Raw genomic sequence first — 25,986 nt, 5'->3', positions numbered from 1 at the left:
GAGAGAGAATATAAACTGGGATAATAATAATGCCTAACATTCTAATAGCTCTTAATGATTTGGACAGAAAGCAGCTTCATTGAGATCACGTTATTTGGTCCATCCATTTAATCAAAATGACAACTTAGGGGCACTTGGGTGGCTCAGTCAGTCAAGTCACTCTTGTTTTAGACTCTTAGCAGGTTGTCTCCTCAAGATTCTCTTTCCCTCTCCCTATCCCTCCCCCTCTGTGTAGGAGGGTGTGTGTGCTTGCTCTCTCTTTTAAATCAATAAAATCTTTAAAAAAGTGACAACTTAGTAAAAATATTTATTAGTTTAAAAAATAGTGACAGTGTTGTTCTATTGATTAATTTTGCATCCTTTATGAATTTTTAGGATTTTTGTCCATTTTCAGGGATTTTTAGTATACCTTCTGAATTTCATAATCTTAGTTGATTCCCCTAAGAAGTTAGCTTCATGGGGTGCCTGGGTGGCTCAGTGGGTTAAAGCCTCTGCCTTTGGCTCAGGTCATGATCCCAGGGTCCCGGGATCGAGCTCCACATCCGGCTCTCTGCTCAGCAGGGAGCCTGCTTCCTCCCCCCTCTCTCTCTGCCTGCCTCTCTGCCTATTTGTGATCTCTGTCTGCCAAATAAATTAAAAAAAAAAAAAGGTAGGTTTTACAATATTAAAAAAAAAAAAAAAGAAGAAGAAGTTAGCTTCATGAGGGCAGGCATTCTTTTTGTTCAAACTTTCATCTCCCATGCCTATTGCTGTACCTGACACAGAGGGAGGTTTTCAGTACATATTAATAAAGAAATGAATGAATGACTTCAGTGTGCACAATTTATAGCTTTTAAAAGATGGGGCTCCCTTACTGTGCAGCAGTAGTGGAAGGTCACGTCCTCCTGTACAGCTGTCCCTCGCACACATTCCTCCCTTCCATCTGAGATATTTGTGATGCAGCACTTTTGGAGTCTTGGTAGGATACCCCAGAAATTCAGTTCTAAGCCCCAAACAACCCATTTTCAGGACCTTAAAACATCTGATGTTTCCATTAGTGCTGTGATTATGACATGCCCTGCACAATACTGTTTTTTAAAGAGATCTCTTGAAATGGTATGATTATGGTGATATCAACTGTCTCCAGGGAAGGGAACTGGGTGTTTGGAGGACAGCTTGAAGAAAAAGTTGAAGGTGGCTCAGAGGACCAAAAGCACTTTCAAAAAATATTTTTTTATTTTTTTTTTCAATTTTATACTCTTTTGAGTAGTTTGAACATTGTACCATGTGATTCTTTCCTGTTAAAAATAATTTTTTTTATACATATATGTAAGCACTGTGAACTTATGCCAAATTTGTCTTGTCTTTTAGGGAATTTCATCAGATGATCCATATATGCATTGAATGCTAGATTTGACTGAGATCATTTTAAGCTAATGTATCTTTCTTAAACAGTACTCTTTTATTTAAAATAAAATAATATAATCGTCATACAAAGAGGTTTTTAAGAGATTTGAACATAATACAATTTCCTCCTTTTGGAGTGATAATTTGGGGGAGAAACTCACCTTGTATTTGACCACATGGTATATAAAATATGTGACAATTACAGATTAATCTGTGGCAATTGTAGATCAATCATTAATCAGAACATATGCAAATACCCTGATTGGGCCCTAGGAAGAGTTGAACCAGACCATAAAATGCCCTTACCATCATAATAATAAAAACAGTCAGATGGGGTGCCCAGGTGGCTCTGTTGGTTAAGAGCCCCTGTCCCTGTTGAGCTCCCTGCTCCGTGCTCGGAGTCTGCTTTTCCCTCCCTCCCTACCGCTCCTCCCCACTTGAGAGTACACTCTCTTGCTCACACTCTCTCAAATAAATAAATAAAATCTTTTTTAAAAAAAACAGTCAGATAATATGGCCACATGATTTTCAGTCAATTCTCTGAATCGGCATGATGAACAAGACAAAGAACAGTGTTTCAAATGTCACTTTTTATTGCCTTGATTATATACCATAGCTCAGATATTCAAAATCAGTATGGAACACAGCCATTTAAACAGCTATGAAAGGCTTATTAAGACATATTTTATCTTTTAATAGTGGTTTCTCCTTCCTAAAATTATTTTAGGATCTAGCTAATGGATTAGATGGCTTATAGCAATTTTAAAATTTTAATGCCCAGTTCATCAAGAAATAACAAAATATACAATGACAACTGTAATCCCAGCTCAACAAGATATTCTCTTCATGACTATATGCACTCTGCTATTTCCTTGGCTTTCCTCCCCTATGGTTCATATAGGGAGTGTGTTTGATAGTAGTGACGTACCAGCTTCTTAACAAGCTTTGTTCTCAGAACTGGTCAAAGTGTGTGATGCACTGTTTTGGTTTGAAAGTGAATGACATTCAAATACAGTTGCCTATTGATAGAGAAAGCCTTAGCTACAGAAGAATTACTGTGTCCAATTACTGACTCAAATAAAGAAAAATAGAGAGCAAATGAAAAGTCACCTTAAAATGTGATTCAGACAAAGAATAATAAACAGTGTCATTATCCTCCTTTTAAAGAAATACACAAATGTGTTCAATATGTCTCTATTAGCACAATATAGTTTCAGATTTCAGATATACTTTCTAGTGTTATGGGGCAGATGCCAAACTCTCAATGAATTTATCCCCAAGAATCATATTTTTGTGTGTTTTTACTCCACTGTGTCCTCAGAAAACATCAACAGATTTCAAACCCTGCTAATCCATTGGAAAATTGCTTAGGGCAAAGCCATTACTGAAGCTCTCAAGGAGGCAAAGCTCACTAGCTCATTGCCAAAGCCCCCTCTTCTATGTTTATCTTAGAGTAGCAGCTGTCCCAACAGGCACGCCATTCTACACATGGGAAGGAAGTGGCAGCTGTGGTTCCAATATTTCCAAACTGCCGCTGAGGGATTTGTAAACACCAGCATGCATATGGTACTATATACTGATTCTTAAAAATGAGACTTAAATCTGATGCAGTAGAGTATTTGAGATTTTATTTATTGGCAATGCTAATTTACAAGGATGGTTTACTATCTACGTGTGCAGGTTTGGCTCTGGGGGTGTTGAACTTGGAAAACTGGAAAAAAATAATAACCCTAGAGTGACTAGAGTAAGAGAGGGACAGTAATGTTAGAAGAGCCTTGGGCATCATGTTAAAGACTTTGAACTTTGTCTAAGGGCAATGGAGAGCCCAAGTGACAGATCTGGGTTTTAGGATTTCCCAGAATTCCATGAGGAGAGTTGATTAGAGTCCCTCAACAATACTCCCAGGCATTGAATTGACTGGGTTAGTATGGGCAAGTCCTCAGCCCTCACTACTCATCAAATTTGCATCTCACCTAAGCCCATCACAGATGAGCTGAGTGAAGAGTAAAAAGAGATATCCCAAAAGACATACCCTTAACATCGTTCCCACATTACAAATGCCCTATAGATGCCAACATTGGACAAGTCTGTTATTACTTTTGTTTTATTTGTTTGTTTGTTTGTTTATTTTTAAATTTTAGCCAGCTAATATACAGTGCAATATTGGTTTCAGGAGCAGAATTCAGTGATTCATCACTTACATACAACACCCAGTGCTTATCATAATTATAATTAGCACTCCTCATATCCATCACTCATCTAGCCCACCCCCCACCCACATCCCTTCATCACCCCTCAGTTTGTTCCCTATTATTAAGTGTCTCTTATGGTATCATTTTGATTTATTATTTTTATAGTTAATAAACTGCATGATAAATTATGCTGCAAACTGACTACAGAAATCTCAGTTGAAAAGGGTTCCCTGATTCAAAGAAAACAATTCTATTTGGGCTGGATTTACGTCTCAGGAGCCTAACGTTCTATGAAAATGCAATTTGTGCAGTATATCTCACAGTGTTTAATATGATTCGTTGACATTATACCTTCTATTTATAATTTTATGTATGGTGTAGGAATTCTCTAGTACAAATTTTCCGTGATGAGAAGTTTAAAGTAGTTCGAGATAACTTATTCTGAGGAAGGAGGCTAGTTGGGATTTCTTACTGAACAGCCAATGCCCAACTATGAGGAAAATGAAATAAAGTCAAAATACTAGCCACATAGCACGTGAGATTTAAAATACACCATAGAATTTTATTTATTTTTACAACTTCAGTTTTAATTTTTTTAGCTTTATTGAGGTATAATTGACATATAAAATTCTAATATAAAGTATACAACACAATGATATACACATACATTGGAAAAGATTACCAACACTAAGTTAATTAATACATGTACCACCTCAGATACTTACCTTTTCTTTTTTCCTTTTGGTGAGAATACTTAAAGTTCTTCTCTCTTAGCAAATTTCAATTGTACGATATAGTATAATGGACTAGAACTACACTGGTATACACTGGATTCTCTAATATTATTTATCTTATAACTGAAAGATTGTAGCCTTTAACTGCCCTCTCTCTATGTCTCTCACTTCCTAGCCCCCAGCAACCACCATTCTGCTCTGTTTCTATGAAATCAACTTCTTTTTTTTAAGATTCTATATATAAGTGATACCATGCTGTATTTGTCTTTCTCTGGCTTACTTCACTTAGCACAATGTTACTTCCAAGTTCATCCATGCTGTTGTAATGGCAGGATTTTCTGCTTTTTTATGTATATACCACATCTTCTTTTTCCATTCATCTGTCATGGACACTTAGGCTATTTTCATACCTTGGATATTGTGAAATATGCTATAATGAACATGGGAGTGCAGATACCTCTTTGACATATGATTTCATTTCCTTAGAATATATACCCAGATGCAGGATTGCTGGACCATATGGCTAGTTCTATTTTTAATTTCTTGAAGAATCTCCATACCACTCTCCGTGGCGAGAGCTGTGCTAGTTTACATTCCACCAACGGTGTATGGCTGTTTCCTTTCTCTGCATCCTCACCAATATTTGTTAATCTCTTGTCTTCTTGATAATAGGTATCCTAGCTGGTGAAAAGCAATACCTTATTGGAGTTTTTATTTACATTTCCTTGGTCATTAGTGATGCTGACCACCTTTCCATGTGCTTGGCCATCAGTATGTCATCTTTGGAAAAATAGCTATTCAGGTCCTTTGTCCATTTTTTAATTGGACTATTTGTTTTTATTTTTTATATCTTTGCCATTGAGTTATAAAAATATAATTTTGGATTTTGACTTCTTATCAAATATGTGCTTTGCAAATATTTTCTATAAGTCCATTGGTTGTCTTTTCATCTTGATGATTTCCTCTGCTGTGTGGAAGCTTTTTAGTTTGATGTAGTCCTTGTTTATTTTCGCTCGTGCTGCCTCTTTCCTTACCTTATAAAATGCTATATAAGTGGAATTACAGAATGTATAGCCTCTGCGTCTGACCCCATTCATTGAGCATAATGCATTTAAGATTCACCAGTGTGGTCACATGGGTCAGTAGTTTGTCTACTTTTGTTACAAAGTAATGATCCATTTTATTGAGGTACCACAGGATGTTTATCTATTACTTGTGTGAAAGATGTTTGGTTGTTTACAGTTTGGGGCACACAAATAAAGATTCTATAGATTGTGTACAAGTCAAGATGTATAAGTGTCACAGAGAGTCCATACAATCCCTAGTCATCTGTCCATGCAGATGGTCACCAAGGTATCCTTTATCCCATCTGGCCTTTTGCCCTTTGTCCACCCAGCTTATGCCCCTCTGGGTCCAGCAGTTCTCTCTGAATATTTAGTGCTGCTCTTAGGCAAATAGTCAACATTCTGATGCTTCCGGGTCACACTGAAAACTCTACCTATGCTTTGGGGACTGACCACTTCTTCTCTGCATTCTAAATGTCCATCTCTGGCTTCCTCCAGGAAATGAGATTCAAGCTCTTCTCCTTTTGGATTTCATGAAAAGCAGTTCATGAAATCCAAAAGGAGAAGAGCTTTATAGCCTATAGCCTCTGCATCTGACCCCATTCATTGAGCATAATGCATTTAAAAGTCCGCTTTGTGGACTTTTACTACTTCCTCGGGGCTTGATAACAAGATACATGCTCTACACTACAGTATCAACACTTTCATAGCTTTCCTTCTATTGTTCTTCTCCTTAGCAAGCACATACCCCTGTGTAGGTGTGCAGGTGTGTCTGTATGTGTGTGTATGTTTGCGTAAACCTCACTCTTTATCTTTTCTCCCAAATCATCTATGTCATGACTCATTTCAGTTTTTTCTAAAAGCCTAAGCAATTGAAAGATAAAAGCCAGAAAAAGACTACTTTGTCTTTCATATCCAGTCTCTGAGGCAATAATCACAGAAGAGTCTAAATGCTCTATATGGGAGGAAGGCAACTAGGTTAATATTTAAAATACATCGTCACCATAATATTTTGTCCCCCCTCCCCCCTCCCACCTTATCTGATTTCTTGCCAGTTCTACAACTCACTAGTCATACGATCTTAGGAAAGTTACTAATTTCTCCTTACCTGAGTTTCCACATCTAAAAATGGATATAGTAATCATGAGTTATTATAGGAAATAAATGCAAAAAATTATGTAAAACGCTTAGGATATTATTTGGCACCTTGTATTTTTAACTATTGGTATAATTATTATCATTCACAAAACAATTGTGTGGCTAAAATGGAAGAAGGAAGCTGTATATTTCTACCTATGGGACAAATCATAATTTGAGGTCTGGGAGAAATAGTAGATATCTCCTAGTCCAGCTCTATCATTAATAACACATCAAGTAAAAGTCAAAGGAGTGACTTGCTGAAGAGACTCTTATTGCAAAGGGAGGACTAGAATCCAGCTCTCTTGATTCCTGGAGAATGTCATATATATATATGACATTCTCCAGGAATCTATATGTATATATATATGTATATATAATACACACACACACACACACACACACACACACACACACACACACATATATATATATATATATATATATTCCTGTGAGAGAAAGCACACTTAAAAGCTACCCACACATTGTTTTCCCATATAACTAGGGGTAGAGGCTAATTCACATTGCTCCTAACTAACCCATTAACCATCTTGGTAACAAGCAGGCTATTCAGTCAGGGGCAGTGGTGAAGGGCTGGTTTCCTCCCATCTGCATCTGTCCCAAATGAGAAGAGTGTGTCTGATAATATTTTAATATTTTTCTCTGTGTCTTGATCATGGTGCTTATTCTCTTTGGTTCTTAGCTTCTTTGACGGTATGCCACAGGAGCTGAACTAAGTAGTATCTCCCCAGTTATACTGTACCTAACACCCACTTCAGAAACAAAGCAGATTCCCAAAGTTCGCATCTCTGGGATGGGGCCTGGGAGTCTGCATTGTCACCAAATTTCCTGAATAATTCTTAAGCACTTGGCCACTTTTGACTCACTTTTGACTTGGAATGAATGGCCCAGAGGGTTTCTAAATCTCTAACATGCTTCAATTCTAAATTAAATTCCCAGACCTCACACCCTACTTTGAGTTTAACCCAAATAGTGTCATATCCAAAAAAGATCATTGATACAGCACAGAATACACACTTATTTCTCTAATTTTGTATTCAAAATGTCTTTTTACACTGAATATTTCTAACTTCCACAATGGTCATTTAATCCAATTTTTCCTGTGTGAATGTGGAAATATCTCCAGTTAGAATAAGTCACTGCACTGTTTTCTCTAACTTTGGAGATTCACCAGAATGTTTCTATAACATAATCTTCGGGGGGCCACAAATTTATAGATTGTGTTTCAGGTGACTCGTGTTTGAACGAGGTCTTTCTGGTACTTCTAGTAATGGATCCCTATGGACAGGCCTCTTAGACATGCTTGGCTTCCCATATCCCCCGTGAAGCTCTATCGGTGGTGAGACCCCTCAGTCACAGGCATTCCAGAATATAAAAAGCCACCTTTAGGTTTAGTCAGTGTTAGCTTGGAAGTGTGACTGATATTTTCTGACACAAGCTTTCCTCTCAGGAGGGCAAAGGGCCAGCTAATTTTTCTCCTAGTTTAAATGTTGAGCTGGAATCCGAAGACAGGGCACTGTGAGCTGCAGCACACCTGCATATCAGAAAAATGGCCGAGACTGTTCATTTCAATGCCAGGTGGCAGGGACCTTGGTTGTAGAAAAAACCAAGGCATAACTGATTATGTAATGATCTTGGAAAGCAGATATTTGACTTGAGATCATTGATTTTGAGCTTAATGTCATTCCTCTGAAAAAATAAAAAGAAAACATTTGCTTCAGATGAAGACGTGCTGTTTGTAGCATAAGAAATAGCTAGTGCTCTGCAGTGCAGAGCCATGTTTTTGAGAAGCTTTCTCAGAATAGGCATGAATTGGTTTGTTTTTAGAGTCTATACAAAGATATTTTTTAGGATTTGTCTTTAATCATATTCCCTTTAAAAATAGTGCATGGCAACCTGCTAACCTGCTATTATATCACTTCTGTCTTGATGTTTGTATTTTTCCTGTGATCTGAAACTAAAAATAATTTCTAATTTGTGGACAATTATTCAGGACTGCAATCTTTTAACTTTAGAGTTATTGCTGTGAAGATTCATTTGACTTACTACAGTTTATTATCCAGGTGCTGACTTTACAGAACATTGTCCTTGAGCTTTGATATCAATTACTATCTACAAACTGTCTAAAGGAATAAACATCACACTTACCTACATTCAATTAAGTGTATAGATATCTCCAGAGCTATGACATCTTGGGCTATTATAAAATTATTCATGATCTTTAAACTTAAAGAATCATTCTCTACAATCAGAAAAGAATTTTCCCTTTGGCTTTTTCCTTCTCTGTGTGTACTATCGTAAAATAGCATTATCTCTCAGAATGAGGGGACATAATGAGTAGAGAGTAGAAAGATATCTCAAAGCAAATCTTGGTAAGCTTAGAGTAGTTCTTGGCAAATATCAGGTGTTTTCCCCATATGTGTTGATATAAGTTTAGAATTGTAATTATTCCTTTTTGGTTTTTAATAAGACTTTAAAAAAAAAAAAGTCCTAGCCAAAAGTAAGGATGAAGAATGGCAAACATAAGTACCATCACTGGCTCTATGATTTTTGATTTTTGATTTTATTTTATTTTTTTTTTTTGTCAAGGATTCTAGGTGAGCTTTTCTTTACATTTAGTTAATCACTTTAAGTTGGCTGCTCATCCCCAAAGCTATTAATTACTTCAAGATACCTAATTTGCCTTTTTTTCTTTCTAAAATTTATGATCATAAAATTAATGAACCTCTTAATTTTATGTTATGCATTGACTTATTCAGCAATGAAACATGACACTGTGTTGGGATTAAATTTTTGGGTTCTATCCAATAACTGAAACACTAGATTTCTAGAAAATTTATTGTAGCATGTCTGAGCCAATTCAAGATTCAATGGCTCAACATGCAAATTACCCATCTGTGTAATGTGCAACTACAGTTAAATCTTCTTATCTTTTTCAACATCAGTAACTCCTCATTCATTTCTGTTCATCAACCAGTTCTAGGGAAGGTATCATGCAACAGGGCTCTTAAAAAAATTCTGGAACAAATTTACCATGGAAGCTGAGTTTCACCATCTTGCTGTTCAATTAACTCAGAAATGTCTATCTTGCCTTATGTGCATATGTGTAGATTGAGCTGATCATCATTTTGAGCTCTAGACTTCTAAATGATTAACCATGCATGCTTCATCATAGGAATACCCTAAAACTACCACTTGATGAGGACTATAGTAAACTATCATGGTGCTTATCAATTGCTTTGAAATACTTGGAAGAAGGGGTTAGAGATAGATAAGCAAGTCATATCTTCTAAATCCTTTTCATTAATTAATTGCTTAGAATAGAATTCTGCAACTCATGTCTATAATGTCTTTGTAATTGCCAATGCTCTTTCAAAGAATTTAGGAATGTTTATGTAGAGATTCTCTTACTAGTCAACCTATGTTGCACCAGAAAAAAAAAACTATATATAAAAGTTTGTAAGAATGTATAAAAGGAAAATTGAACTTTGTATGTACATCTGATATACTTATACGTACATTGATTTTTAAGATACATTTCTGAAGCGTTCATAGATATTTTGAAGCTCTTCAAAAGAATTCAGAATAAGAATGTAGCCAAAAATGAAAAGATTTATATACTTGTCTGATAGAAATGAAAACTGTTATATGTCAAACAATATGTGAGCCAAATTAAACAGCAAATAAGAAACTATATTTGGATGTTTGGAAAAAATTATTTGAATGTTATGTGTCAAACACAAGTATAATACCCTACAGATTTAAAGGGCTCTTAGAAATCAGTTGGAGAAAGAGAATACTTCCAAAGAAAAACTGAGGAAATGAAGAGAATTTTCAGATTCCAGTAGACACAAAAAGTATGTTATGTGAATGTAGACAAAACTCTGAACGCCTGAACTCTCGTAGGAAAATGGCCTATTTTGTGTTTGAGTCATATTGAAGGTTAAGGGAAAGTGACTTGGAGAATCAGAGAAATGGAGTAGGTCCTTTTCTCTAAGTCTTCTTCTTCTTCTTCTCTTCTAAACACATAATATATTATTTGCCCCAGGGGTACAGGTCTGTGAATTATCAGGTTTACACATTTTACAGCACTCACCACATAACACATACCTTCCCCAATGTCCATAATTGGGTTTTTATAAGTCTTTAATCCATCTTGGCACCATATTTTGTTTTGTTTTATAGAATATTGACTTCAGCACCATTAGTGGAAAATATCATCACATTTTCACTGACTTTTCTTGGCATCTTCATCAAAACCCAAATGACTAGATGGCTAACTGCATGGACAGATGACTGAGGATTGAGTGGACCCTCTCTAACACTTAAACATCTTCAACTGGCTGTACCTTGGAGATAATCAGGTAAAACCCTGTACTAGTTGAAACTGGATCTCTGTCACCCTGACAGAATTTAGATTCAATATAAAAAACAATATAAAAAAGTTTAATTGACTCAGTAGGTTAAGCATCTGCCTTTGGTTCAGGTCATGATCCTGGACCCCTGGGATCAAGTCCTGCATCAGGCTCCCTGCTCATTGGGAAGCATGCTTCTGGCCCTCCTTTTGCTCATTTCTCTCTCTGACAAATAAATAAAATCTTTAAAAAGAATAAAAAATAAAAAATAATAAAATTTTATTTTCTTCATACTTGAAATGTGAAATGATATTTGTACCCAATAATGTAGCAATAATTCCAATTTCTAAGAGATGGCAACTAGCTTTGGGATATAGTATGGTTTTATTCTTCCATTTGTATGCTTCTATCATTTTGATGAAAGGAAAATATACCTATAAGTCTCTGTCATATATACATAGAATAATCAGAGATCTATTATATACTAATAGTGACATTGACCATTAAATAATAACACTTGCATCTGTAGGAGCTAAAAATAGTTGGGAAACCTCCATATGAGCTCAAACAAGATGCTGTTTCTGTTTTTAGTCCTGGATACTCTGACTACAGCACTAAATAACTTCCTCAGAACTGAGCAATTTGTGAATGACAAGGGGGTATTATAAGGAGATGAGAGGTACACTCTGCCATCACTTGATTTTAGGCTTTTAGCCTCCAGAATTCTAAGACAATACATTTCTGATGTTTAAGCTGGCCAATTTGTGGCACATTGTTACAACAACCTCAGAAAAAGAATACAGAAATATACTTAAGGAGAAAACTTAACAAAACATTTGAGTCAATCGTCAGGAAGCCAGGAATATAAGCATATAAACTCCTCAGTGCAACAGTATATACTTTCTTAACACTTTGTGCAAGTAAAAAGATATTACTGGTCCAGCCATATCCAAAGTTACTAGAACCTCTGGCCTCTTAGGAAGTAAGAACACCTTCAATACTCAAGGTTGAAGGAAAGAGTTCAATTTGGAAAGACGTTGCTCTTTTATTTAATTCTTAAGGGAAAATGGTTTGATTCTCTATTCCTATTGATCTCTAAAGAACCCATAAAACTGCTGCTAAAATAATATACTCACAGTATCAGTACAGACATTTACATATAAGAAAAGTTCAAAGTTCTATAGAAGTCTTTTATACCCTTTAAAATTCCCCTTTCGAGTTTAGAGTAATGAAGTGGATCTTTTTTAAAGACAAGGCAAAAGTATGTGCACATTACACTTTATATTAAAGCAAATAAACTTAACAAGTTGTGAACTTACCATCTAGTGATTTGAAGACTATCAAGTAAACGAAATTACCTAAGATTTAATAGAGGGTTACATTTAAAAAATAACTTAATATTTTCAAAATTATACTAATTAAAAATTTTAAAATAGCACTAATATCACCCCAGTAAGACTCAGATATTTATTTTCTAGAAACTGATTGGGGAGTTGGATGCCATATATATATATGCCCCATCTATATCTATATCTATATCTTTATCTATATCTACTGGTTGTCTAAGAAAATTTCTGCTTCTCACTAACAAAGTAAACATTCAAAGGCCCTCAAACATTGCAACTATTAAGGGAGAGAATGAATATAAAGAAGTTTTTGGGAAAAGTCCAGATTATACTAAAAAAAAAAAAAAAAAGGAAAGAGAAGCCAGTTTACATTTTTACAATAGCATAGTACTGCATAGTAGGCACTAATTTTTTTAATCTTTCATTATAAACTTTATTTGAAGGGAGTGTTTTTTTTCAAACCCAGTAAGTGGAATGAGAACAAAGGGCTTTCTTCTTTAAGAGTACTTCACATTTATTATTGACACAAGCCTTCCAGCTGCATTATATCATTCGGTTTTGCAACAAACCCTATGAGATTAAGTATGGGGTCCGCCAGATCTATAGAAAAAGAAACAGACTCAGAGATTGTGCCGTTGGTAAAATCACCTAGCTAGGAAGTAGGAAAGTTAGACTTCCACTCAGGTTTCTAATCCCACATCCTGTGCTTTCACTTTCCTTCCAGGACATACGGAAGCCTGTCTTTCACACCACATCTTTCAGGGTAGTTTGTCAACTGGGTTTATGTTACAATAAAATATAACTTTCCTGCATGATTCCTTGATCTTGCACTGTTGTAACTGATCAAGGCCTATTTGTTGCCAGAGTATAAATGGTGGCAAATAATACACTTTGATCTCATTACACATGATCTATTTCCAAGCTTCAGTTCCTGTGCTGTGTACTTGTAATATTAAAGTGGTAGGAAAACAGTTTGCTCTACTTGTTTTCTTGCTCAGCTAAGAGCATCCATGAAGAAGCAACTGAATTACAGTTGAATTTATAGTTATAAATGTTATCACCAGGAAATTGTTGGAGTTGATGTTATCTTTTCTGTAATTACAAAAGAAATATCCATTCCACTGGAAGTTACCACAGTATGGGAGTAATTGCTATGCTATTACAGAATAGTTGCATGATATGATTCGTCTTTTCATCCAAACTATAAATTATGTACTAAACATAATGTAATTTATAATGAAAAACTTAACATAGTTTAAAGTAGCTACCAAATTCAAGTGGAGTTCTGTGGTCGTTGCAAAGTAATTACATAATTATTTAAGCCTCACAAACTTAGAAATTACAAAGTACTTATGAAAAGCATTACCACGAGAAGTTAAATGGAACTTAAAATAGTTACTAACCCAATTTGGGTAATGTTTTTTATTGTGCTAAATGGGCAATCCCATCATTATCTTTTTCTGAGATACCATCTAATGTATTTTAACAAATGCTTCTCATTTGTCTTTATTCTTACAATCCTAGACTCTCAATGTTGGAAGAAAACATTTAGACCAGTTCTCTACACAAACCACGAGGCTCGTTTACAGCATTCTGAACAAGAAGTTATCAGGTTGCTTCTTGAAGCAAGGCAACCCAGGACTCTGTAAATTAATAAATAAAGTCAATGAATCAGTTAGGATTTTTTTGTTCCATGTGACGGGAGACTCAACTTACATTCAGTTAAGGAAAAGGGGAAACTTACAAGTTCAGGTAACTGAAAAGCCCAAGGTTACTGGTTCTAAGTTTGGGTCAATCTAGGTATTAAAATAATGCTCTAAGTATTCAGTCTTCTTTTAAATATCTGCTTGACGGTCTGTGTTCTTAGAGAGGCTCTCTCCCTGCTGTGGCAAGATGTCTGTCAGAAGGTTCATATGCAACCTACCAGCTCCAGAATTCCAGTAGAGAGAATTTCATTCCCAGTAATTCCACCAAAGACCTGGAATGTTCTGACTGGGATGTTCTGTATCACATACTCTCCCCTAAATCAATCACTATATACAGGTGTTCATGGGTCACATGAACACCCCTAGAACCAGAGGGTAGGGTCACTCTCAAAGGAATACTGTAATGCTGGTAAGGAAAGAAGAAAGAATGAATGTGAGGCAGAGAAACACAACAGATGTCCATGACAGGCGAGATTTAGTATCCTTCCCTTAATAGAGATATTTCTCTTCCTTCCTTTTTGGAGTGGAGGACCTCTGGGAAATGTTTTCTGGTGAAAATAAAATGGATCCGGTCAACAAATTGGCCCAAGCTGGAAGCTGACATCCGTACTGTTGGCATTTACCATGAGCACACCAGAAGGGTAATTACAAGTTTACAGAAGCTCTTCTTTTATTTTTCATCCAAAATGCAGCTTCTCTGCACACAATGTTCTTTAGCCTCAATCCACAGGGCATTGATTCACCAGCACCAATCTTTCAAAAGTACTTAAAATTTTCTTCTGTCTTCTTTTTAAATAGTAGCCATGCATGATTCAAGATCTCTGCCGACACCATTCATTGTCCACAGAAGGCTCTGGTGAACCACAAAGCCCTGCTATACATATGGACGACCTTAGAATCACAGGGTGGGAGAGAAGGAGCATCTTACACTCACGTGGATGAAGGAGTGACTGTGATGCTGGAGAAGCGTGCTACTCTACTCAGTAGAGTACTCAGTGGACATCTTTTATCCCTTCCAGCTGCCAAGATCTACACCTCATCCCAATGGGCAATTTTCTACCTTATGGGTTTGGTGGGAGGGACACACTTCTGTCCTCATGGAAGCTAAAAATGCCCCCAAACTCACTTTCCCACCCAGTTCCCCTTGCAGCTCACATGTGGGCATGTCACTTACGCTCCACCAGTCAAATGCACTGACTCCAGAGGGGGAAAGATGCAAGGAAGCAAGGTTAATTGAAAGATGCGTCTTTTTTGGCAGTGGAAGCCATTGCTGTGAGATCAAGTTCTCAGAGCAAGGAAACAGCAGCGTCCGCAGCTGTGCTCAGTGCCTGGGGTCATCTCTCTGCATTCATAGCTCAAGCGTGTATCTAGGGCTCAGCAGCAGGGGCTCCAGGACTATCCTCCCTGGACCTACTCTGTGGTGGGACTTCGGTATTACTCCCAAGGGCAGCACCTCTGAACCTGGATTTTCAGCACTCCCACAGTTTCTATGGATCCCCAATGTTGTGTGTGTGTGTGTGTGTGTGTGTGTGTGTGTGTGTGTTTACATAAGGCAGAATCAGTATCTGTTGCTTGCCTCCAAAAGCTTATGCTGATATAAAAGTGTTCATCTCATGCAGTCTAGATTTTCTAATATAGTGGTTGTTGCATGTGTATAGCATAGGGGAATCTCGTAACTCCAAGACTGTGTGTGAGATACATAACTAATTTCATTTGTAGTCTTCTTCACTGTACTCGCTTTGGCAGCACATATACTAAAATTGTAGTCTTCCTAACTGTGAAATGAAGGGAATGATAGCTGCTTTCTAAGACGGCTGCAAAGTAACTCTTAGAGACATAAAATGAGGGATTTATATTTAACAACTGAAATTCTGTCATAAAGAACGTTTAAGGATTTTTAAATTTTATAATTTTCTAACCTCTTTAAATAAGTTTATCAGCAATAGTGGCATCGATAAAGGGTGCAGGAAAGCTCTGCTTGGTGGGGAAGTGACTTACAGGTGTTTCTGAGATATCGCTCTTGGAGGAGGGGGTAGGGAGTGCCCTCCACTGGGTTAACTTACAGTTTCAATTTCTATAAAAATATAAAACCTAAGTTGTTATTCCCATCACTTACACTTTACTGGGTCTATTAGGTCTGATCAGAGGTTGGTGTAAAGGTAGGGAATAAAAGAGGATAGCATTTTAATACTGAGAGAGAGGGCTCTTCACAGTTGAATTTGGTGGGGAGGGGAATAACACCAGAGAGGTACCTGGGCTACCCAGAGATGGGAAGAGTGAATTTTCCATCATACCTTTAGCCTCCTGAAAATTAGTGATTGACTCCCGGTTTGCTATGGAATTTTACTGCAAAACCAAAAACGTATGTGCTTATTTTCCTTTTGGACTATAATTATGACAGAAAATGCTCCCCCAGCTTTTGCAGGCATACACCCTCCCCAATACACATACGATTGTACCAGAAATTGAAGATGACAGCCATGTAGAAGGATTGAGAAAGAAGAGAGAGGGAAAAAGCCCATGGTACTAAGTTAATAACCAGAAGAACATCTAAATAGGGGCAGTTCCCTTGCAATACCACATACTATTTCTTAAACAGAGTCAGTCTGTGGTTTGTAATCAAGTGTCTGAATTCTGAATTTATAGGCCCCAGGATGGTAAGTGTGGTTATATGGTATTTAGCAATTTTGTGTGGTGTTGTGCTAAATATGGAAAAGTCAGAAAAGTATTTCGGTGCTTTTCCTTTGAGTCTACTCTAAAAGTTGGGTTGGGTGATGTTAAAAAAATAAAAACACCAGCCTGGCGATCAGGTTTATCTGCTTTGGAACTTTAATTTTGTTTGAGACACATCTTTTTAGAATACATCTAAATTAACTTCTTCCTTCTGGCTCATGAAATTGTAGCCATTTCTCAAAATCCTGAAATACCCACAACGTGGAGATGAATTTCTGCTCAGTATAACAGAGAGGATGTCGTGATGTTTACGATCTGCTCAAAGGTCAGAGATGAGGTCTCTGGCCATCATTCTTGGAGGTCTTAAGCCCAGGATGAAGTCTCACTTGCCAGAGACTTGGGCTCTAAATGCACATCCCAATGTGTTCAAGGGCCAGAAGATACAGTGGATAGAAGCTGGAGCCTGACAGTCTAGGGTTCAAAGATTGGCTCTCTCACTTGCTGATACAGAATTTGAGGGGGAAAAAAAAAAGGCAGTGACCTAGAACAGCTTTCCTAAACCCAAGATTTATCAATGGTGAGGTTATAGATTTGAAATAAAATAAAAATGTTCACACTCTCTATACCAAATCCCAGTCTTTCAGGGTCTGGGGTGGTTTAGAAACTCCACAGCTACTGATATTTTACATTTAAATCTTTTACTTTGTTTAGGAAAATTATACAAAGTGTTCAATGTATGTTCTCCAGAGTCACACCTCCTTTTTGGCCCCAGATTATATTAATGGACACCCAATATCCCACCATTTTCACTACAGCTGATTCTAAAAGTCTTTTGACTGTCTTTAAAACATATTTAAACATATTTAAAACATCTTAGAAGTAAAAAGATTTGTTGGTATTTAGTATATTAGATGATTGCACCTTAAGTTCTAAAAGCATTTCCTTCCAAAATGTCTTAAGTCTATATGTCTATGTATATATGTTTATATATAATATGTCTATATGTCCTAAGTCTATGTAATAAGAACAATATCAACTTAGGTCTCAGACTGGAGTTTGAGTAACCACTGGCTCTGCCACCAGCTCACCTATCTGTTGCCCTTGCTGCACAAGTTATTTAGTTTTCTAATCTTTAAAATGAAGATAACAATGCTTACCTCCAACAAAAGCTGTTAGATTAGAGATTATAAAGCCTGATAGAAGAGTCTAGCACATGGTAGACATTCAAAAAATTATAACAAAACAGAAATGGCAACATGATTATTGTAGGAGTGCAGTCACTTAAAGTAACCACTTTGCAAAAAAAAAATAATTGTTTAGATGTGTATGTTACGGTACGTGCTTTAGGACATCTGTTTTATTTCCGTACAGAAAAATCAACTACAAACTGTTGAGACTTTCTTAGATGGTTATTTCCTAAGAGAGCCTTCCATTTCTGGTTCATGCATTCATTCAATGATCCAACAGCACTATTAAATATACTCATCACTGCAGTTTATTTGGATTGTCCTCAGGTAATGAGCCTCACTCAGTGTTGTCAAGTCGGCATACTCCCTCTTCACCCAGCCAGAACTCCTGAGAACAACTGAAATGCTGGTCAGGTGCTCTGACCATAGTAAGATACAAATCACTGTAGCATAAAACAACATTAGATCTGTCCTTGTGATGTGATGTTGACCATGGCCCTTTCCCTTCCTCCGAAGTTCCTGGTCTTGGCACACTCATCTCTAATCCTGAGGATGGTAGCAAAGTTGGAAGTTCTTCTCCCAGAGGTTTCTTGTTTCTGTGGCTGTTGGCTGCCCAGTGTCCTGCCTCCTTGGTTCCAGGGGAAGCTGGGCAGCTGCTGTCCATCCTCAACCCTGTGCCTGCCTCTCTTTCCTGGGTGACACACAGCCCTCTCATTCCCCAGGGCAGGGTCTTTATGTGGTTTTCTCCCTTATGTTTACCATTATAGTCACAATCACCATTTTCCTTTGCTGGTCAGACAGTCAGACCTGGTTTCCTTTGTGCTCACTCCTTTAGAAGTCGCCCATGGCCCCTCTCTCTAGCACACATCATCATGTTACCCATTGGTTGATGAGCTGCCACATTTTATGACAGTTTTCTAAAGGATGTGAGTGGGATACGTGCAAAAGTTTTAAAAAGCAAACATGTGAGAAAATAATTAATTTGGCCTAGAGAGAGTGAAGCAGCTTTCACAAAGGAGCTAAGATTTGATAGGTGAATAAGAATACCACAAAGAGGAGAAGGAATATAATTTTAGGCAGAAGGAATGAAAAAATCAAAGGCACAAAATCATGAAAATCCATAAGGTCAGGAAAGCATGTTCACTGTGAGCAATGTGTAGAACTGTGGTAAAGTATAACCAGAGATGAGGCGGGAAAGGGAAGTTGGGGCCAAACCACATAGGCCAGCCTATGCAGCTCATACTCACGCTGTTGACATAGGAAGTCACCAGAAATGTTAGACATGGCAGTGACATGATAGAGCTGCACTTTAAAGATGAATGTTTTAGCACTGTGGGGGCCAGTGAGAAAGAAGGGAGTCTAGAGATGGAGAAATTAGTCAAGAGTTATTTGAAAATTGCAGGTTAGTAAGAAAGAGCTTGAACTTTGGATGCAAGGGGAAAAGAGGAGGCAGTTGAATCAAGAGATACTTCAAAGGAGAAAGAGGATGAGAAGACTAATTGAAATTGAAAATATATAGAAGCCAAAGATAATTCTGAGATGACATTTTTAATTCCTATGCTCTCTTCTGATAAATGATAGATAGATGATAGATAAAAGTAGATAGGTAGAAGTAGACTGGTAGAGGAATATATCTATGTATATCTTATATATTTATATGTCTATATCTATATAGATACAGAGATCTTCAGCTTACTTTCACCAGCACCCTTTCTAAAAATCTGAACACCTGCATATAATACGCTATCATGATGACAAAGCACACAGTACTCACACAATACACTAGATGAGCTTCAAGGAGCTCATCGTTTTCTCAGAAGAGCTTGGGCATCTGGAATAAGTTACAGGGAGGTAATGGAATTTTCTTCCCTGGAGGTCTTTTACAACAAACTAGATACCCATCTGTCTATGATGGCTTAGGTGTGGTCCTCTCTGAAGCCTGGGAGGTGACCTATTGAGTTCTTGTGATCTCTTCCAGGCCTACAATTCTATGCTTCTACATCATTTTATGGCTTAACCCCAAAGTATATTATTCATTTGATAAAATAAATAATAAGATAAAACTTGGAATTTTTTTTTTGTGGACACTGCCATAGAATATATTCTGGAAATTCTTAAAATTAACTAGTGAGTTCACTAAATAAATTATGAATAATGTCATTGGTTGGGATTTCCCAATGTGTGTTTGATGGAACTAGTGTTGCAATACTTCTGCTTCAAAAATGGGAAACGATGGAAATTCACAGTATATATTAGCTTATCAAAGCACTGAGATGTTCTATATAGGAAAGAAGCTTTTCTGATTTTCACCTAGAGTGACTCCAAACTTTTAGAAGAAGAAAAAAGAGAGAGGTATATATCTATATCTCTATATGGCTATCAATATCTATCTATCATTTATCTAGTTTTTAATTTCATTTGAAACATGGATGGAACTAGAGCGTATCATGCTTAGCGAAATAAGTCAGGCAGAGAAAGACAACTATCATATGATCTCCCTGATATGAGGAAGTGGTGATGCAACATGGGGGCTTCAGTGGGTAGGAGAAGAACCAATGAAACAAGATGGGATTGGGAGGGAGACAAACCATAAGTGACTCTTAATCTCACAAAACAAACTGAGGGTTGTTGGGGGGAGGGGGGTTGGGAGAAAGGGGGTGGGGTTATGGACATTGGGGAGGGTATGTGCTTTGGTGAGTGCTGTGAAGTGTGTAAACCTGGCGATTCACAGACCTGTACCCCTGGGGATTAAAATATGTTTATAAAAAATAAAAAAATTAATTAAAAAAAAATTTAAAAAAAAAGAAATTGGGGTTTAATAAAACCCATTTTGCTAAATATTATTCTGACCTATTCTTCCTAACATAAGAATATCTGGGCTGGGTATATAACATTTAAACTTATCCAAGGATGATCTTTGGTTAATCTGGCAATTGAGTTACCTTAAAATTATAGTTGGCTTCCCTATAAAGTGGGGATAATAACAGTTATCTCATAAGGTTGTTAAGAGGATTAAATAAAATGAAATGTGTAAAGCACCTGGCACAAGGCCTGGTACCAGTAAATACTCCATAAATGTTAGCTTCCTACCTTCTGCTTATCCACTAAGTTCTGGTATCTAGTATATCTTGCAAGTGAATTAAATATTTCAGGTACAGAAGTTCAAGTGATTGTTCCTCAATACTCACAACTATATGGAGATAGGCATTATGTGCACAAGGATCACTCTGCAAAAGTAAGAATATTTCTTTTTCTTTTTTTTAAAGATTTTATTTATTTACTTGACAGACAGAGATCACAAGTAGGCAGAGAGGCCGGCAGAGAGAGAGGGGTAAGCAGGAAGCAGGCTCCCTGCTGAGCAGAGGGACCGATGTGGGGCTTGATCTCAGGACCCTGGGATCATGACCTGAACTGAAGGCAGAGGCTTTAACCCACTGAGCAAGTGGGTGCCCCCAAAGTAAGAATATTTCTAAAAGTGGTGGCATCATGGGTGGTTTGGTTCATTTTTTTAAAACTTCATGGGCTTTATTTTTCAGAGCAGTTTTAGGTTCACAGAAAAACTAAGCAAAAGGTATAGAGTTCTCACTCACCCCATTTCCCCACACACATACAGCCTCTCTTGCCATTAACATTCTACACCAGGATGGTACATTTGTTACAATCAATGAACCAACAATGACAGATCATTATCAATCAAAGTCCCTAGTTTACATTAGGGTTCACCGGTGGTGTCGTACATTCTGTAGGTTTTGACAAATGTATAATGACATATATTCACCCTTACAGTATCCTACAAAGTAATTTCACTGCCTTAAAAATTCCCTGTGCTCTACCTATTCATTTTTCCTTTCTCCCAGGCCCCTGGCAACCACTGGTCTCTCTACATAATGTAGTAGGTAACTTTTTCAAATTGGCTTCCTTCATTTAGTGATATCCTGAACCCTCTTTTAAGGGCCTTCCAACTGATTAAGTCAAACCCACCCAAGATGATCTCCCTTTTGATTAAGATAAAGTCAACCAATTAGGTTGGTTAGACACATCTGCCTTTAAGGTTCTCCTGTACCTTTTTTTAAACAGTCTTACTAGAATATATCTTTTACTAGAATAATATCTTTTAAATGTAAGAAAATAAGTTGAAAATGGACAAGCAAATAGAAGAAATGAGCCAAAGAAAAACTTAAAAATGGATATTGGGAGTTAGGGACACTACTAGAGTAGCCCAGCCATACCTATTTCGCATTTTCCCATACTGCTGAGTCCCATCTCCTGGCAGACAATTTCAAGTCATCCTACTCCATAGTTTCCTACCTGGCTTCTCTCCCTGGGCTTCTGCCTTATTCTTCTGAGAGCTCAAACACCTTTTTTTTTTTTTTCAGGGTTCCCTGTGGTCCTAGGACAGAGCAATCCTAGTGAGAAAAGCCAAGAAATAGCTCCTGTTTATTTAATACTTACTATGTGTCCAGCACCAGACTAGGCATTCTACATATATTATTTCATTTAATCTTCATATCAATGCCAAAGATAGGTATATATCTCTGCATTTTGGAGATGTGCACATTGAACCTAACAGTGCACAGGTAAGAACTGTCAAAATCAAGAATCAAGTCCATGATGGCCTCTTTCAAACTCTATTACAAATCACTGCTTTATGCTATGAATGGTAACCTAAATGCCACGCATCAGTGATTCCCCAGTGTTAATCCTGCCTTTAATGATGGAGTTTTCAAAATGAAACAAGATGGGATCGGGAGGGAGACAAACCATAAGAGACTCTTAATCTCAGGAAACAAACTGAGGGTTGCTGGGGGTAGGTGGGGGAGGGATAGGGTGGCTGGATTATGGACATTGGGGAGGGTATGTGTTATGGTGAGTGCTGTGAAATGTGTAAACCTGATGATTTCACAGACCTGTACCCCTAAAACAAATAATACATTATATGTTAATTAAAACAAATGATGGAGTTTTCACTAGTATGCACCGTCCTGACTATTTCTTGTTGGGCAATCACACTCCAGTATGCCAGGTGTGGGAGTCAACCAAGCGAGGGGCCAGCTTCTGCTCTCTCCCTGAAGTGATCACTGCTACATTCCTGACCTATCCTCTAGCACAGGGTTCTCGAACCCTCAAGGGAAAAAGTGGGGGAAGTTTGTGGGCTTCACAATTCTATTTCTTAGAGCAAAACTGGTTATTCTAAATTGAGCAAAATAGCAGTAAGCTGGCTTCCAATTTTTATGGAAATCTGACTTTTGGTAAAGATTTTTAATTGAAAAAAAAAAAAAAGCTAAGACAAGATTGCGATAAAAAACAAAGTACTGCATTAAGATGGACATCAAGTTCTACCACAAGGTATACTGACCAACAGAGCCGACAAAGCAATGTCATACATATTTAACATAAAACACAATTTTAAGGGTGCCTGGATGGCTCAGTTAATTAAACATCTGACTCTTGATTTTGGTTCAGGTTATGGTCTCAGAGTTGTGAGATCGAACCCCACATCAGGCTCTGTGCTTGGCTGGGAGTCTGCTTGAGATTCTCTCTTCCTCTATTCCACCGCCCGCTTCTCCCCCACTCCAATGCAATCAATCAATCAATCAATCGGTAAAATCTTTAAAAAAAAAAAAAAAATTTTACATTGCAATTTTCAAAATTTGAATTTTTAAATAATGGCTCTTTGAAAAATCAGCTTTTTGAGGTTTAATTTCAATAAAATTCACTGATTTTAACTTAACAGTTCAGAATTTTGCTGAATGTAATCAGTCATGTACTCACTATTGCACTCAAGATAAAGAATATTTCCATCAGGCCAAAAGTCCCCCCTATTTCTGCATCTGTGCATTAGGCCTCTCTCTTTACCTTTGGCCCCAGGCAACCACTGAGCTTTTAATGCCTATAGTTTTTCCTTCTGTATAATTTCATATGAGTGAATTCATATAGTATATGCTATTTTGTGTAAGGCCTCTTTCATGCAGCATAATGCTTTTGAAATTCATACATGCTGTTGGGTATATCAGTAGTTCATTCCTTTTTGCTGTGAAATGGTTTTGTATTGCGTGGGCATACCACAGTGTATTTATTCACCTATTAGTAGATATTGAGTAGTGTTCTGTTTGGGGCATTAATGAAAAAAGCTGCTACAAACATTTACATAAAAGCCTATATAGGGAACCTATATTTTCATTTTTCTTGGGTAAATGTTTATAATTCCTGAGCCATATGGTTATTCTATATTTAGCTTTAACTTTATAAAGTTAACTGTTTTGCATAGTAGTTGCAATATTTTGTATTCTCACTACAATGTATGAAAATTCCAGTTGCTCAGCATACTTGTCAGCCCTTGGTATTATCAGTCTTTTAATTCTAGCCATTCAGTTAGGTATATAGTAGAATCTCTTGATTACTACTCATTTTGAATATGTACTTATTTACATTCATATGTTATCATTGTGAAGTGTCTTAAAATCTTTTGCTCAGTTTTTCATTGGGTTGTTTATGCTTTTGCCTATTGAGTTGTAAGTGTTCCTTATATATTTTGAGTACAAATCCTTTATCAGGTATATATTCTGCAAATATTGTTTTCCACTGTGTGGCTCTTCTTTTTATTTCCTTAACAGTGTCCTTTGAAGAGCAAAATGATTCATTCTAGTGTCCAGCTTATGAAGTTTTTTTTCATGGTTCATGCTTTTTGTGTCCTATATATAGTCTTTGACGAACTCAATGTTACAAAGATTTCCTCCTATGTCATCTCCTGGAAGATTTATGGTTTCAGCACTTAGGTTTAGGTCTGTGATATACATATAATGTGAGGTAAAGTTTCTAAGTTGATATTTTCCATATAGATATCTGGTTGTTTCAGCACCATTTGTTGAAAAGACTTTCTTCATTGAATTATCTTAGCACTTTTATTGAACGTCAATTGACCATACATACATGTGTCAGTCTACTTCTGAGCTCCCTATTCTATTACATTGATTTACATGTCTATATCACACTGTCTTAATCTCTGTAGCATCACAGTAAGACTTGAAATCAGACAGTATAAATACTTCAACTTTTTTCCTACCCTTTCATGAGTGTATAGATTTCTTTATATCCTTTGAATTTTCATACAAGTTTTAGAATCAGCTTCTCCTATCAAGAACAAGACAAGGCTGTCCAGTCTCACCACTGTTATTTAACTTAATACTGGAAGCCCTAGCCACAGCAATCAGACAACAAAAAGAAATAAAGGCCATCCAAATCATCAAGGAAGAAGTAAAACTTCCAATTTCTGAAGATGACTTTGTACTCTATATAGAAAAAGCAAAAGACTCCACCATAAAACTGCTAGAACTGATAAATGAATTCAGTAAAGTTTCAGTATACAAAATCAACATACAGAAATCTACTGCATTTCTATACATCAATAATGAAGCAGCAGAAAGAGAAATTAAAGAGTCAATCCCATTTACAATAGCACCAGAATAAGATACCTAGGAATAAACCTAACCAAAGAGGTGAGAGACCCACCTTCTGAAAACTATAAAACAATAATGAAAGAAATTGAAGATGACACAAAGAAATGGAAAAATATTCCATGCTCATAGACTGGAAGAATGAATATTGTTAAAATGTCTGTACTACTCAAAGCAGTCTACACATTTAATTCAATCCCCACCAAGTACCAACAGCACTTTTCAGAGAGCTAGAACAAACAATCATAAAATTTGTATGGAAGCACAGAAGACCCCAAATAGCCAAAGTAAATTTGAAAAAAAAAAAAACAAAACAAAAAAAAACAAAGCTGGAGGCATCAGAGTTCCAGACTTGAAGATATATTACAAAGCAGGGTGCCTGGGTGGCTCAGTGGGTTAAGCCTCTGCCTTTGGCTCAGGTCATGATCTCAGGGTCCTGGGATCGAGCCCCACATGGGGCTCTCTGCTCAGCGGGGAGCCTGCTTCCTCCTCTCTCTCTCTGCCTGCCTCTCTGCCTACTTGTGATCTCTCTCTCTGTGTGTCAAATAAATAAAATCTTTTAAAAAAAGTTATATTACAAAGCTATAATGATCAAAACATTATGGTACTGGTGCAAAAATAGCCATTTAGATCAATGCAACAGAACAGAAAACCCAGTAATGAACCCACAATAATATGGTCAATTAATCTTCAACAAAGCAGAAAAACAATATCTAATGAGAAAAAGACAT

At 36.9% G+C, this 25,986-nt stretch overlaps 1 long non-coding RNA gene across 1 annotated transcript; it reads right to left on the bottom strand.

Moving 5' to 3' along the window:
• Window positions 1-8,209: 8,209 nt before the first annotated feature.
• On the bottom strand, window positions 8,210-25,555 carry LOC116590010. Its single transcript, XR_004285482.1, has 3 exons — window positions 25,459-25,555; window positions 15,338-15,341; window positions 8,210-8,223 (listed from the first exon to the last, which is right to left on the bottom strand). It is a non-coding gene; the product is annotated as an uncharacterized LOC116590010 (long non-coding RNA).
• Between the last annotated feature and the right edge of the window lie 431 nt (window positions 25,556-25,986).

Source organism: Mustela erminea, chromosome 5 (genome assembly GCF_009829155.1).
Source record: "Mustela erminea isolate mMusErm1 chromosome 5, mMusErm1.Pri, whole genome shotgun sequence".
In the NCBI taxonomy this organism is placed as follows: domain Eukaryota; kingdom Metazoa; phylum Chordata; class Mammalia; order Carnivora; family Mustelidae; genus Mustela; species Mustela erminea.
The sequence above is the reverse complement of the archived record's forward strand: the minus strand, read 5'-3'. Positions and strand labels throughout refer to the sequence as shown.